At 47.6% G+C, this 13,057-nt stretch overlaps 1 long non-coding RNA gene across 10 annotated transcripts in view; it reads right to left on the bottom strand.

Moving 5' to 3' along the window:
• The window catches only part of LOC120099888 (uncharacterized), a 62,040-nt gene that overhangs the window by 27,436 nt on the left and 21,547 nt on the right, over nt 1-13,057 (bottom strand). For 8 of the 10 annotated variants that reach the window (XR_010060684.1, XR_010060682.1, XR_010060689.1 and 5 more), the window contains one exon: nt 9,178-9,213. The exons of the other annotated variants lie outside the window; for them this stretch is intronic. This is a non-coding gene — a long non-coding RNA (uncharacterized LOC120099888). The remainder of the gene's footprint in view (nt 1-9,177; nt 9,214-13,057) is intronic. 10 annotated transcript variants of the gene reach the window in all.

Raw genomic sequence — 13,057 nt, 5'->3', positions numbered from 1 at the left:
AGGGTTGTGGTCACAGATACTTGAGGGCATGGGGGTACTTTCTGTCTCTCATGGAATCAGGAACTTCTGAGAGCTAAGACCTATGCCTAATATGTACACACAGAGACAGGGCAGACAGACAGATAGACAGACCGACACACACACACACACACACACACACACACACACACACACACACACACACAACCTACAGGACCTCAGCCATCCTCTAAGTGAAGCTGGCAAACTGTCCTATCCTGCATTCTGGATTATAGCTATTGCTGCCCACAAGTTATTTTAATGGTTATCTGCTTTTAATAATGCTTACTGACTCCGAGTTCCTGAGGGTAGGCACCTGGGAGTGGCTTAGCTCTGACTCAGGGACCTTCTGAGTGGCAGCTAGGCTGCTGACTAGGCTGAACCTTGGAAAGCTCACACAGGGGCTGCGGGATTCACCTCCACACTCGTTCACATGACTGATAAGTGGTAACCTCCGTTCTTCGACATCAGGGACTGGGCCTCTCGTTGGGCTACTGGTGATGGGGCTTCTCCTAGATCCAGCGAGTGGGAAGAGAGGGGCCGGCTGCCTTTTGTGACCTCTGAGTCATGAAAGTCTATTCTGCCTTCGTCTTTGGTTAGGTGTGAGTCATTCTGCTCAGTTCACACTCCCTCTAGGGTAGGAGGGCGGGAAGGTGCTGGTAACTGCCACTGTAACAAGACAAGCCCTCAAATGCTCAGTCAGGCCTTTTCTGACACCGGTGCTGCAGCCATGAGGCAGCCTGCCTGGAAAACACTGAAGGACAGACACCCAGCGGGCCAAGGAGAAAGCCTGAGGAGGGGTGGAGCAGCTCAGAGCAAAGGTTGGAATGGAGCGAGCACTGTGACTCCCGACCTGGCTGGCCTGGAGGACAGGCTTGCCTTCAGATGTGAAGCTGCCAGGATGGAAACAGGAGAGGGCAAAAGACTTGAGAAAAAAGGACTCACCCTCTTCCACATGACCTTAGACTCCCCATGTTACAGGCACCAGTAGCACCAGCCAGGAGAAGTGTAGGGCTCTGAGCTCACAGAGGGCTTTGTGTTCCGGTTAAAGGGTGCTTTTCATGGACCCAGCCTCTGAACTGGAGAATACTGGTACAGCAGTTGGATTCCCTAACTCTACACATATAACAGGCACAAGCACTAATCTTCATGTTCCCACACCTCCTGGCTCTCTTGGGGCCTCCCTTGGGGTGCCCCACCATGTGCAGAAGGCCGTCTCTTCCATTTCCAACACACACATGCAAACACACACGAGATCTATCAGTGTGATACAGAGGGTCAGAAGTCCTCAAACGACGGGGGTGGCTGGAGTCTCCTCTGGAATCAGGCTGCCCTTTGACCCGGGGAGAAGTTCTCAGACATCATCACCCAAGGGGACAAAGGGCTTGCTGCGGCCCAGCCTGTCTGATACTGCTTTATGGTTGACTTGGGTGGCAAATAGGACAGGGGTCGGTCATCACAGTAGAGACTGTGGCCACGTGGCATGGGCCAAGGCTCACCCTCCCACGGGAGCTCAGTTTTCTTAGGACACAGGAGGAGGCAGGGGAGGAAACCACTGAGTGAGCAAAGGCAGATGGGAGGGCACTGTGGGGATACTGCTCAATGGTTGTGATCCGTGCTCAGCAAACTTTTATCAAGCCCTCGTGATGGACCAGAATTTGGCTTTGAAAGTGGTGACCCAGGAGAACCAGTCCCTGACTTGTCCTTGCTGGTTGTCCTATAGAACCTCGACATCAGGGAGGCAGGAACTCCTTCCCAAAGTTGAAGGTGGCCTGGAAGAGCTTGGAGCTGGTGTGGGGCCCGGGCCAGGCAACATGAGCAGATAGAATGGGCTGAACTGGGCATCTATGTTCTGCTTTTGTTCTTAGTTATCGTTCTGAGACACGGTCTCACTTTGCAGATGTCACTGGCTTGGAATACACCTAGGTAAATCAGGTTGACCACGAACTCACAGAAATCCAACTGTCAGTCTGGAGTGCTGGGATTAAAGGTGGGTGCCACCACACGTACGTTTATGAAAGACACCACCCTCCTCATGCTTAGCTGGTGCCCCATGTAAATCATGTCCCCCAAATCCTGATGTCTTCAATTGCCATGGCTGTCCATGAGTATTTGGTGAATACTCAGCCTTTTTGAAGACCTGCAGGGATAGCTTTTGGCAGATGTGAGTTTGTGCTTTTCACAGACCAGTTCTGGGTATTCCTCAGCTTCTCCCACTGCTTTGAGCCCACCAGAACATTTCCTGTTCAGGCTATGCTGAGGCCAGGCACACACAGGTTCATCTCCAGTGGAGACTGAATAGGTGTGGACCCGGGAAATGGAAGGCAAATCCTTAGCTCCCTAACCCCTGACACTTTTATCGCTACAGGATCTTGTTTAAGGAACCCTGGCTGGCCTCTAACTTTCAACCCTCCTACTTTACCCCAGAGGGCAGAGATCACAGGCCTGTGCCTCCACGGCTGGCTAGGGAGGCATCTTTAAAAAGAGGATTGGTTTTGCTTTGTTGTTTTTATTTTGCTATGCTTTGATTCAGGCTTTCATGTATGTAGCCCAGGCTAGTGTCAAGAATGACCTTGAATTTCTGATCTTCCTGTCCCTGCCTCCAGAGTGCTATAGGCATGCTGGGCTTTTAAGGGAATATTTTTTCTTTATGAGGCTGATAAAATTCTCTTAATATGATGGTCTCCAGTTGCATTCATTTTCCTTCAAATGACACAACTCCTTTCTTCTTTGTGGTTAAAAAAAAAACTCCCTGTGCATATAAACAATTCCTTTATCCACTCCTCCATTGATGAACATCTTGGTTGTTAAGAACAGTACTGATATGCAAGTGCCTCTGTAGCACTTAAAGCCTTTGGATAAATATCTAGGAATGGTATAGCTGGGCCACATGATGGTTCTGGCTTTAGCTTTTTGAGGGATCTCCATGTATTACATCCCAATGGCTATTCCCCTCCCTCTCCTCCCCCAAGTCCACCTCCCCTGTAATGGGACCTTGGCTACTCTGTGGGTTCCTTTTTCTTTCACCCTTCTCTGCTCCTCTTCTTCTATTTCAACCTCTAACACTAGGTAGGAGAGAAAGAGGATAGAGGGGGAAAGGAGTGACAATATTATTAGACTATGCCTGCTGATTAGGGACACTGAGTTCCTTGGGGCAAGTTTGATCCTCACCGTCAGGATATATAATTTCTTCTTGTCTCTTCGTGCATGACTACTTAACAAATGGCACCCAGTCACCAGCCGGCCCACAAGTCACTTCTATCGAGGTTCTAGCATTTATCTAGCCTCTGAAAAGTCCCCAGAATCCCAAACATCAAATACTTGTAAAAACTACCTGCAGCTGGCAAAATCACACCCCTGCTAGAGCACAAGACAAATCACAGTCAGCTGCCATGGATTGTCTGAAGCAACTCCATAACGCACAACCTGAGATTAAAACAAAAGCATATCCCCACAAAATTTCTGTGTTTCTTTTTTTTTTTTTTTTCTTTTTTATCGGAGCTGGGGACCGAACCCAGGACCTTGTGCTTGCTAGGCAAGCGCTCTACCACTGAGCTAAATCCCCAACCCCAATTTCTGTGTTTCTTAAAGAAGCCACAATTCTCACTACAATCTCTTTTCCCAGGTCCACCCCCTTTACCTCCCCTCAGGAAAGAGCAGACAGAGCTCCCAGGACATCAACCAAATATGGCGTGTAACAAGCTACAATAAGACCAGGCGCGTATTCTCACATCAAGGCTGGATGAGGCAACCCAGTAGGTGGAAAAGGGTCCCAAAGGCATGCAGTGCTCCCCCAATTCCAGCCATCTCCCTCCTTCCCCGCATCGGATCCCTCTGTTAGGAGTCGTACAAGAATATCAAGCTACACAATCATAACTTATATGCAAAGGACCTAGGTCAGGCCTGTACAAGCTCCCTGATCTCTGTGAACCCACTTGAGTTCTGGGGTCAGTTCTGTGAGCCATGTTCTTACTGTATCTTTGATCTCTCTGGTTCTCCAGCCCTTCCTCCTCCCCCCTCCTCTTCCTCATCTTCCTCTTCCTCCTCCTCTTCCTCCTCTTCCTCATCTTCCTCTTCCTCCTCCTCTTCCTCCTCCCCTTCCTCCTCTTCTTCTTCCTCCTCTTCTTCCTCCTCCTCCTCTTCCTCCTCCTTCTCTTCTTCCTCTTCCTCCTCCTCCTTCTCCTCCTTCTCTTCCTCTTCCTCCTTCTCTTCTTCCTCTTCTTCCTCTTCTTCTTCCTCCTCCTCCTCCACAGGACTCTCCAAGCTCTGCCTGTTCTCTGGCTGTGGAACACTGCATCTGCTCCCATCAGATGCTGGATAAAGTCTCTATGGTTTCTAGGCTCTAGTCCCAGCACATACTGCAAGCAGGACAAATTGTCAGTGGGAGGTTTCATGGCTGGTTTGGGGTCCCGATTCCTCCCTTTGAAGTATTGCCTGGTTACAGAGGATGGCCGTGCCAGGTCCCATGTCCCTGTTACTAGGGGTCATTGTTAGTGTCACCCTCATAAATTCCATGCAGTTTGCACTAGGCTTCTCCCCTCTGAAATACCCCCCCATTCCCAGTCATCTCCCTCCTTCCCCACACCTGATCCCTCCTTTTCCCATCCCCCTCACTCCCAATCCACCCACGAAATCTACTCTATTTCCCTCTCCCAGGAAGATCCTGTATCCCTTCTTTAAGCTCTCATTGTTACTTAGCCTCTCTGGGTCTGTGGATTTGTAGAATGGTTATTGAAACTGTTAAAGTACAAACAAAACAAAACAAAACCAACCCAGCAACAAATCCCCAGCCCTATTAATAAAATGTCAGCTATTAAGGACCAGAAGAGGCCCCTGTCTAATTGGAGAGAATTGACAGACTGCATCTGGGCTGGACAATGCTTCTTCCTCAAAGTGTCTGTAATAAATAAAGGCCTGGAGTCTTGCTCTTTCTGTCTAACCCTTTGCAGGCCCATCCTACCTGTAACGTATAATATAAATCACTAGAAAATGACTATGGAGACACATCGGGACTGTCCTAGTTAGGGTTAGCAATGCTGTGATGAAACATGATGACTAAAACCAAAATGGAGGGGAAAGGGCTTCTTCATCATAGTCCATCACTGAAGGATGTCAGGACAGGAACTCAGACAGGGCAAGAACCTGGAAGCAGGAGCTAACTCAGAGGCCAGGGAGTGGTGCTGCTTACTGGCTTGCTTCTCATGGTTTGTTCAACCTGCTGTTTGACCACCACCCCAGGGATGGCACCATCCATAAGGCTGGACCCTCCCCCATCAATCACTAGTTAGGAAAATGCTCGACTCACTTGCCTGTAGCCCAATCTTTTTTTTTTTAATTTTTTTATCTTTATTAACTTGAGTATTTCTTATTTACATTTTGATTGTTATTTCCCCTTCCCCGTTTCCAGGCCAACATCCCCTTAACCCCTCCCCCTCCCCTTCTACATGAGTGTTCCCCTCTGTAGCCCAATCTTACGGAGGAATTTTTCTCAATAGAGGTTCCCGTAGAGCGCTTGCCTAGGAAGCGCAAGGCCCTGGGTTCGGTCCCCAGCTCCGAAAAAAAGAACCAAAAAAAAAAAAAAAAAAAAGAGGTTCCCTCCTCTCCGGTGATTGTAGGTTGTGTTAAGTTGACATTACATCACAAGTACTTTTATACAATATTTCAACATATATGGGGCAGGGCCTATGCTCTTTGCCTTGTGAGGTGTGATATCAATGACTTCCAGTTTAGAAAACAAAGATCAGAGAGGTTGAAGAGAAAATGGCACAGCCACTTTGGGAGCCAGCACGGCAGTTTCTCATAAAGCTAATCACCAGCTGACCACATGTCACTCACTCAGCAGATCAGGAAACAAGTCCCCACGTAAACCTGCTGTGGATATCTGCAGCTATTTGTTATCAGCGGACTGGGAATGGGTGACTGTTGAACAAGATCTAGTATGCACTCACACCGTGGAATATTATACAGTCTTGAAGAAGCAAGCTCCTGACTCACAGCAGCATAGTAACTCAAGTGCACTTTGCTGAGTGAAGGAAGCCAGACCACAGAGGCTTCACACTCTATGATTCCAATTGACTTTGAATTCCAGAAAAGGAGAAAATACAAAGACAAAAAGCAGACTAGCAATGGCCAGGGATTTAGGCAGTCATTGGGAAGCAGGCTGGCCTTGAACACAGAAAGATCCTCCAAGTGCTGGGATTAAAGGTGTGCACCACTGATGTAAATTTTTAAATTGTAAAAAGGAATAGGATCTGGATCAGTCAGGAAAACAGGAGGACTAGAGTTTGGATGCCTAACACCCTGATGAAAGCTTGGGTAATAGCCGCCTGGAACCCCAGCATGAGGAGGTGGCAGGTAGAGACAAGCAAAGCCTTGGGGCTCGCTGGTCAGTCACGTTAACCTCCAGGTTCAGTGAGTTGCCCCATCTCTAAAGCTAACTAAGGTAGAGCTCGATGGAGGAAGATACCTGACACCAACCTACAATCTCTGCATGTGGGGCACATGCAAACACCTGTACACACATGAATACATGTACACATACACACACAAAACAAACAAATAAAAATGTAAATGAGTGTGCTACTTCTTGTCAGCTAGGAGGAGGGAATCAAGAACTGCCTCTGCCATGTGGTCCTGTGAGCAAGTCCGCAGGACATCTTTTCAATTAATGATTGATGTGTGGGAGGGACTAGCCCACTATGGGCAGTGCCATTCCTGAGCAAGAGGTCCTGAATTGTAAAGGAAATCAGAGTGCAGAAGCCACGGAAAGTAAGTGGTATTATGGAAAGTAAGTGGTATTCCTCATGGTTCATGATTCTGCTCCTGCTTGAGTTCCTACCCTGATTTCCGTGGGGTGACTGGGATGTGTGAGCCTTTCCTCCCCAAGTTGCTTTGGCCACAGTGTTTATCACAGCAATAGAAGGCAAACTAGAACAACTAAATCCATGTTGGTGGCTAGTGTCTACAATCCCAGCAGTTGGAAAGTAGAGGCAGAGGGACCAGAAATTCTATAGTGAGTTCAAGGCCAGCCTGTGACAAGCACAGTTTTAAAAGCAAGCAAACAGGGTTGGGGATTTAGCTCAGTGGTAGAGTGTTTGCCTAGCAAGCGCAAGGCCCTGGGTTCGGTCCCCAGCTCAAAAAAAAACAAAAAACAAAAAACAAAAACAAAAACAAAAACAAAAAAAAAAACCAAAAAAACAAGCAAACAAAAAAATATACTTTATATTTGGGACTCCCAAGAAGGAATGTAGATGGTGATAATGGTGTTGTTTTAGAAAAGCACTTTAAAATGTCATCAAATGGAGTAGGAAGCTAAGGGACAAACTTAAGTAGTTCTAGAACCTTAGGGAATGGAGGAGAAGCTGCAGAACTAATGTCAGAATGGAATGGACACAATCATCCGCTGTGTCCGGGGATGCGGAGTTCTTCCAGATGTGCAAGTTCCCATATCTGAAATGGCTGGGCTTCTAGCTGAGAGCAAACATCTAAGTTCTCACTGGGAGCCAGTTTTCTCTCAGTGTTGGAGAAGGAAGACCAGAATGAGCCATGTAATAAGGGACAAATCAACATGAACTCATGGTACCTTCTCACAGATACAGATGGATAGATACAGAAACCATAATAAAATCCTGGTGTATAACACAGGCCAGTGCACACACGTGGGCTGCCTAGCTCTGGCTTCTGAGAGAGCCTAGAAGCAACAGCATCCACTAGCAGCCAGCACTCTCTGAACCCAGATCATAGTTCCTAATACTTCTCTAAAGAATGATTTTCCTAGGGCCAGGATAATAGCACAGTAGATAAAGGCGCTTACAGTCAAGCCTGAAGACCTGAATTTAGTTGTTCTAGTTTGCCTTCTATTGGTGGAAGTAGAAAACCCACTCCCGGGAGTTTCCCTCTACCCTTCATGTGTGTATGTGGTATAAAGGTTCTCTCTCTCTCTCTCTCTCTCTCTCTCTCTCTCTCTCTCTCACACACACACACACACACACACACACACACACACACACACACACACCAATAAATGAATAAACAATTGAAAAGGAGAGTCTTAAGATACTTAAAGAAATGCCAGAGTCTTGGAATGAGCAGGGGAAATATATAAAAGTATGAGGCATCTTGGGGTGCCAGGAAGTCAAGACAAGCTCAAACACACAAACAAACATCAATGACAGCACACACACACACACACACACACACACACACACACACAGAGAGAGAGAGAGAGAGAGAGAGAGAGAGAGAGAGAGAGAGTCATCTTACACGTTCTTACAATAGAAAGATGTAGTGACCATGTCAGGGACAATTTGAAAGAAAAAAATAATACCATAGCACTGGGATGCCAAACTAAAGTATGGCCCAGACAGCCCTAAGCACATGCCAATAGTAAACAATGTTACCAAGGGAGACAAGGTAAGTCTACTTCTCTGAAAGATACTGGGATTGCCCTTCCCTTAAGAGAGAGGAGCTTAACTCTCCCAGGGGAGTGTGTGTAACAACCTATTTCCAAAGGTGTAGAAAGAGTTGGGTGCAGAGAAGGAAGTGACATCATGGGGAAAACCTTTGGCAAGCATTAGCTTGAGCAGGTGACCAAAGCTCATGTGACCAGTGATAAGCCACATCAATACTATGTCCCTTTGATATGGAGGGATGACAGTGGCCCTTTCTGTCTCTGATATTTCTCATATTATAAATCTCATAACCTGTGTAAGTTCAGGAATATTCTTGCTAAATATTTTACTTGTACTTTTCAAAGCTAAAGGTTCTCAGAAAGTCCGAGGGTCTGAATGTTGTCACACAGGAATGGTGTCTAAGAAGGATGGGACACCCTGCATGAGGTCTCAGTCTCTAACATATGAAATTTAGTTAATAAGACTAACAATGACAAGTCTTGGGTCTGTAGAGATGACTAAAATTCAATGATGTAAAATGTTCCATATGGTGAACACCGTATGTATGTATGTATGTATGTATGTATGTATGTATGTATGTATGACACTTCTGTTCAGTGTTTGCTACTTATCTGTAAACCTAAAATTATTCTAAAGCCATTAGTTCACTTACAGTCTAAAAAGTTGCTATGGGATGCAATATTTTCTGGACTCTTAAAATACCAGACGCTAGGACTAGTGAGATGGCTCAGTGGGTAGAGGCACTTACCTGCGAGTTTGATGACCTGAGTTTGATTTGCAGGACCTGTGTGATGGAGTGGAGAGAGTTGTCCTCTGAGCTGTACGCGTGTGCCAAGGCACGTGCACATCCTCACACACACATAAACAAGTAGAATGTAACCCAAACCCCACCATCTACTAGCCACACGGTAGTTCTCTGGTAGAACACTTGCCTAGCATTTGCAAGGGTCTGGGTTCCCAGCACCATAGCATGGCAAAAATAAAACAAGTCAGTGGGCTGGAGTCTGAAGTTGGGGGCAGCAGTGTCATTTGTACAAGGAGTCAGCAGGGTCACCTTCTCTAAGATGCCTTAGGGGATGGACTGTTTTTCCTCTGTCGTCTTCTAAACTATATTCCTTGGCTTATGACCTTTCTCCATTTCCGAAGCAGTGAGGTCTTCAACTCTCTCTGACCCTGTCAGCATGCCACCGTCCATTCCTGTTTTGTTTCTGTGGTTTTGAAAAGGGTTTCTCTGGTTGCCCTGAAACTCACTCTGTAGACCAGGCTGGTCTTGAACTCAGAGATTTGTCTGCTTCTGCCTCGGGAGTGCCGGGATCAAAGGTGTGTGCCACCGCCACCCACCTAGAAAATTCTCGTCTGTAAAGGCACAAGTGATAGCACTGGGAGCCTGTCCAGATAATTGAGTGTAATCTCCCTCCAAATCCTTAATAGAATCGTGTCAGCAAACTTTCCTTCCTTGTCACATACGGTGAGCATTCCCGAATTCCAGGACTTAGGGCAGACATTTTGGGGTGTGATATTTCCTCTGACTAAGAGCAAGTTATCATTTTGTATGAGCCTTGGACACCTTATCAGGAAATTAGATTAGACAAATTGCTCAGCCATTGGGCTGGTTAAAGTCAAAGACAGGGGTCTGAGAACACATCGTCTTGGCCATATAAGGCCTGGCACTGCCTCAGCATCCTCCATCCCTACACAAAAGTAGTTCTGTGGTAGGACACCATAGCTAGTCAAACAAACTGGGACTGGGGTTCTGAGTCTTGACTTCCAATCTTGGCTCTGTTCACAGCTTTCATTGTGTCTCAAGGAATCATTGTCCACATGATTTGAAGCAATTCGAGGAGCAAATGGACATTAATCTTGCCCCGAGAGGTCACAATTACAGGACGTTCATATGCTCAGTGTCTCACTATCGGCTCTCAGTGCCATCCAGGAACTGAGTAATGCTTAGTAATAGAGATGCTGGCACACGCACGGTGGCTTTGAGGCTGATGGCGGGGAAGGAGAGCCTTCTTCCTTCACACTCATGTCCCTAAGCTCCCACAGGTCTAGACCACAGCTAGTGAACGGCAAGTTGCTCTGGAATGACCGTGAGCTGAAGGGGGGGTGGTGGTTATTGATCAGTTCTTGTATGCCTGTGGTCAGGCTGATGACAGGAAATAGGACCTTTGAGCCCAAGTTAACTAAAGTGTCATTCTTTAACAGAGAACTCCAGGGCCGACGAGATGGTTCAGCAAGTCAAAGAGCTTGCAGTAAAAGCCTGATGACCTGAGTTTGATCCCCCCAAACCCACAGTAAAAAGAGAACAAACTACTGAAAGATGTTCTTTGATATCCACTCACATGCCTGAGTATATACCCCCCCCCCTCTCTCTCTCTCTCTCTCTCTCTCTCCCCCTCCCTCCCTCCCTCCCCCCCCCTCTCTCTCTCATGTAACGACACAGAAAATTATACTTAGTTACTTAATTACATCAGTCACATTTTTGGTGGGCATGCATGCCTCTGTTCTACTTGATTGGCACCCCACAGTCTCCTTTGGTCCTGAAAACCCTCCAGTTGCCTCTGTGGTAGTCCGTTTGTCCAAAAGCCCCTATCTTTCTATTTAAGCAATGTGTCCTACACCATCCCAGATCCTCCCTTCCATGACATGGCCAGAAGCAGCTTGCCTGCGACATCTGGCCTCTTCGATCTCTGTAGTAATCTTCCCTGACTTCTGCACATGCCTTCTGGATCCCTGGGGCCTTGGTTGTCCACACTCCTCACTGCTTACCTTCTCTGCCAGTCACTCTCTCCCCTGCAGCCGGGATGGGTATCTTCTTTGAGATACCTTGCTTCCCCACCTTTCACAAGGTGCCCCCTCTGCCTAAGACACATTGTCTACCCAAGTCTTAGTCTTTCTCATCATTGAAGGCATAACTTGCCTCCTTGGCTTCCTTGGTTCCACTCCTCTTGTTAGACGTCTCTACTGACCTCCCACAGCCTGTTTCCCACCATTTCTGTTGACCACACTCTTTAGATGCCTGTGGCCTCTGCTAGACTGGAGTCCCTCAGTGCCAGAGTTGATCCATTCCACACTGATGGCCATGCTCACTGATGACAAGGTTCCTGCCCACTCTTGCTACTTGACTAAGGGGCAGGCAAGGGCTGGGACTGGGTATCACGAGGCCCACCCCATTTCCTTCTCAGGGTTGCAGTTTCTCATCTGTACAGTAGTGTCCCTTGCTGGCTCGAAAGCCTGGGTCAATGGTGGGAGTGGAATGTTGTGTGGGAGTAGTGTCAGCAGCTGCACTCTAAGAAAACTTGGTCAGTCCTCACAGGTAACCCCCGGACAAACACGAGCCTGGTCCCTGGATCTGGTGTGATCTAGGTTATCAAAGACAAAGGTCAGTCCTCTGTGGCCATCTGCAACTGACCCTACTTTGGACACTGCCTGCCTACCTCCTGCCCCTTTCTCTGACTCAAGAGTCAGAAATGTAAAGGACCTCGGATGGCCAGGCTTCTGATGTGAGCCTAACAGTAGAGTACATGGGGGCTGCAAACATGTGCTCAGATCTGTGGATGTTTCTGTAAGAGTAGCTGTGTGTGCATGGGCTGTGTGAAAGCATGTGCAGGATGAGGCAGCTGTGTGCATGTGCGTGTGCGTGTGCGTGCGTGTGCATGTGTGTGTGTGTGCGCGCGCGTGTGTGTGCGTGTGTGTGTGTGCGTGTGCGTGTGTGCGTGTGTGTGTGACTGTACACTACTAGTGTGCACACCTGAGAGTATATTCCTGTATCCTAGGAAAGAGTGTGAATGGCTATGCCTGTGTGACAGTGGGGTCCCTTTAGTTTCTCCCAACCATTATAACTGGTTCTTGGGAGCTCCAATGGCCCTGTGCCACTCCCCAGTCTTCTTACTTAACACAATGCTTGGGGATCCCAGTTTCTAGGGATTCTGACCCATTTCTGTATCAACCCAGTACTGTTAGTAGAGACCAGAACTCTGAGGAGAGAAGGGTGAGCTCTCTGCTCCAACAGACTCCTGCGACCCCTCTTAGAAATTCGTGGTACAGGAGATTAAGCTCTAAATATGCTATGCAAATTCCACCACTGGATTTGCATTGGGATTTGCATTGCCAACCTTCAGACTCCAGTTCTGGGCTTCTAACCCTGCTCATCTCTTTGGTTTGCCAGGACCCCCAAAAACACTTCCCATTTACAGACCATGGCAAAGGTCTGGTGACCTTTAGCCAAGAGGGAAAATGCCGCTGTCTCATGCAAGTTGGAACAAACTCTAGGACACAAGTCACATTCCAGGGCCCCCTTCGGGGTTGGGCTGAGCCCTGGTCCTAGCTGGGTGGTTTGTTCAGCTTGTTTTCTGCCTTTCCTTGCTTTTCCAGTTCCATTCTGAGATTTCTCTTTTATTACTGTTGGTTTGTCTTGCTTGTCACAGGGTCTTGCTATGTAGCCAGATTGGCTGAAATTGCTGATCTTCCTGCCTTAGCCTTCCAATTGCCAGGGCATTTCATTCATTAGCCAGTCTCATGGGTCCTCCTCACCTTAGGAGTCTGCTTCTGGACAAGCCAGGAAGAATGGGCCTAGAACTATTACCCAGGCTCCCACAACCTGCTGTACCAAGAGGGCACTGAGGTGC

This window comes from Rattus norvegicus, chromosome 1 (assembly GCF_036323735.1).
Source record: "Rattus norvegicus strain BN/NHsdMcwi chromosome 1, GRCr8, whole genome shotgun sequence".
Classification (NCBI taxonomy): Eukaryota; Metazoa; Chordata; class Mammalia; order Rodentia; family Muridae; genus Rattus; species Rattus norvegicus.
The sequence above is the reverse complement of the archived record's forward strand: the minus strand, read 5'-3'. Positions and strand labels throughout refer to the sequence as shown.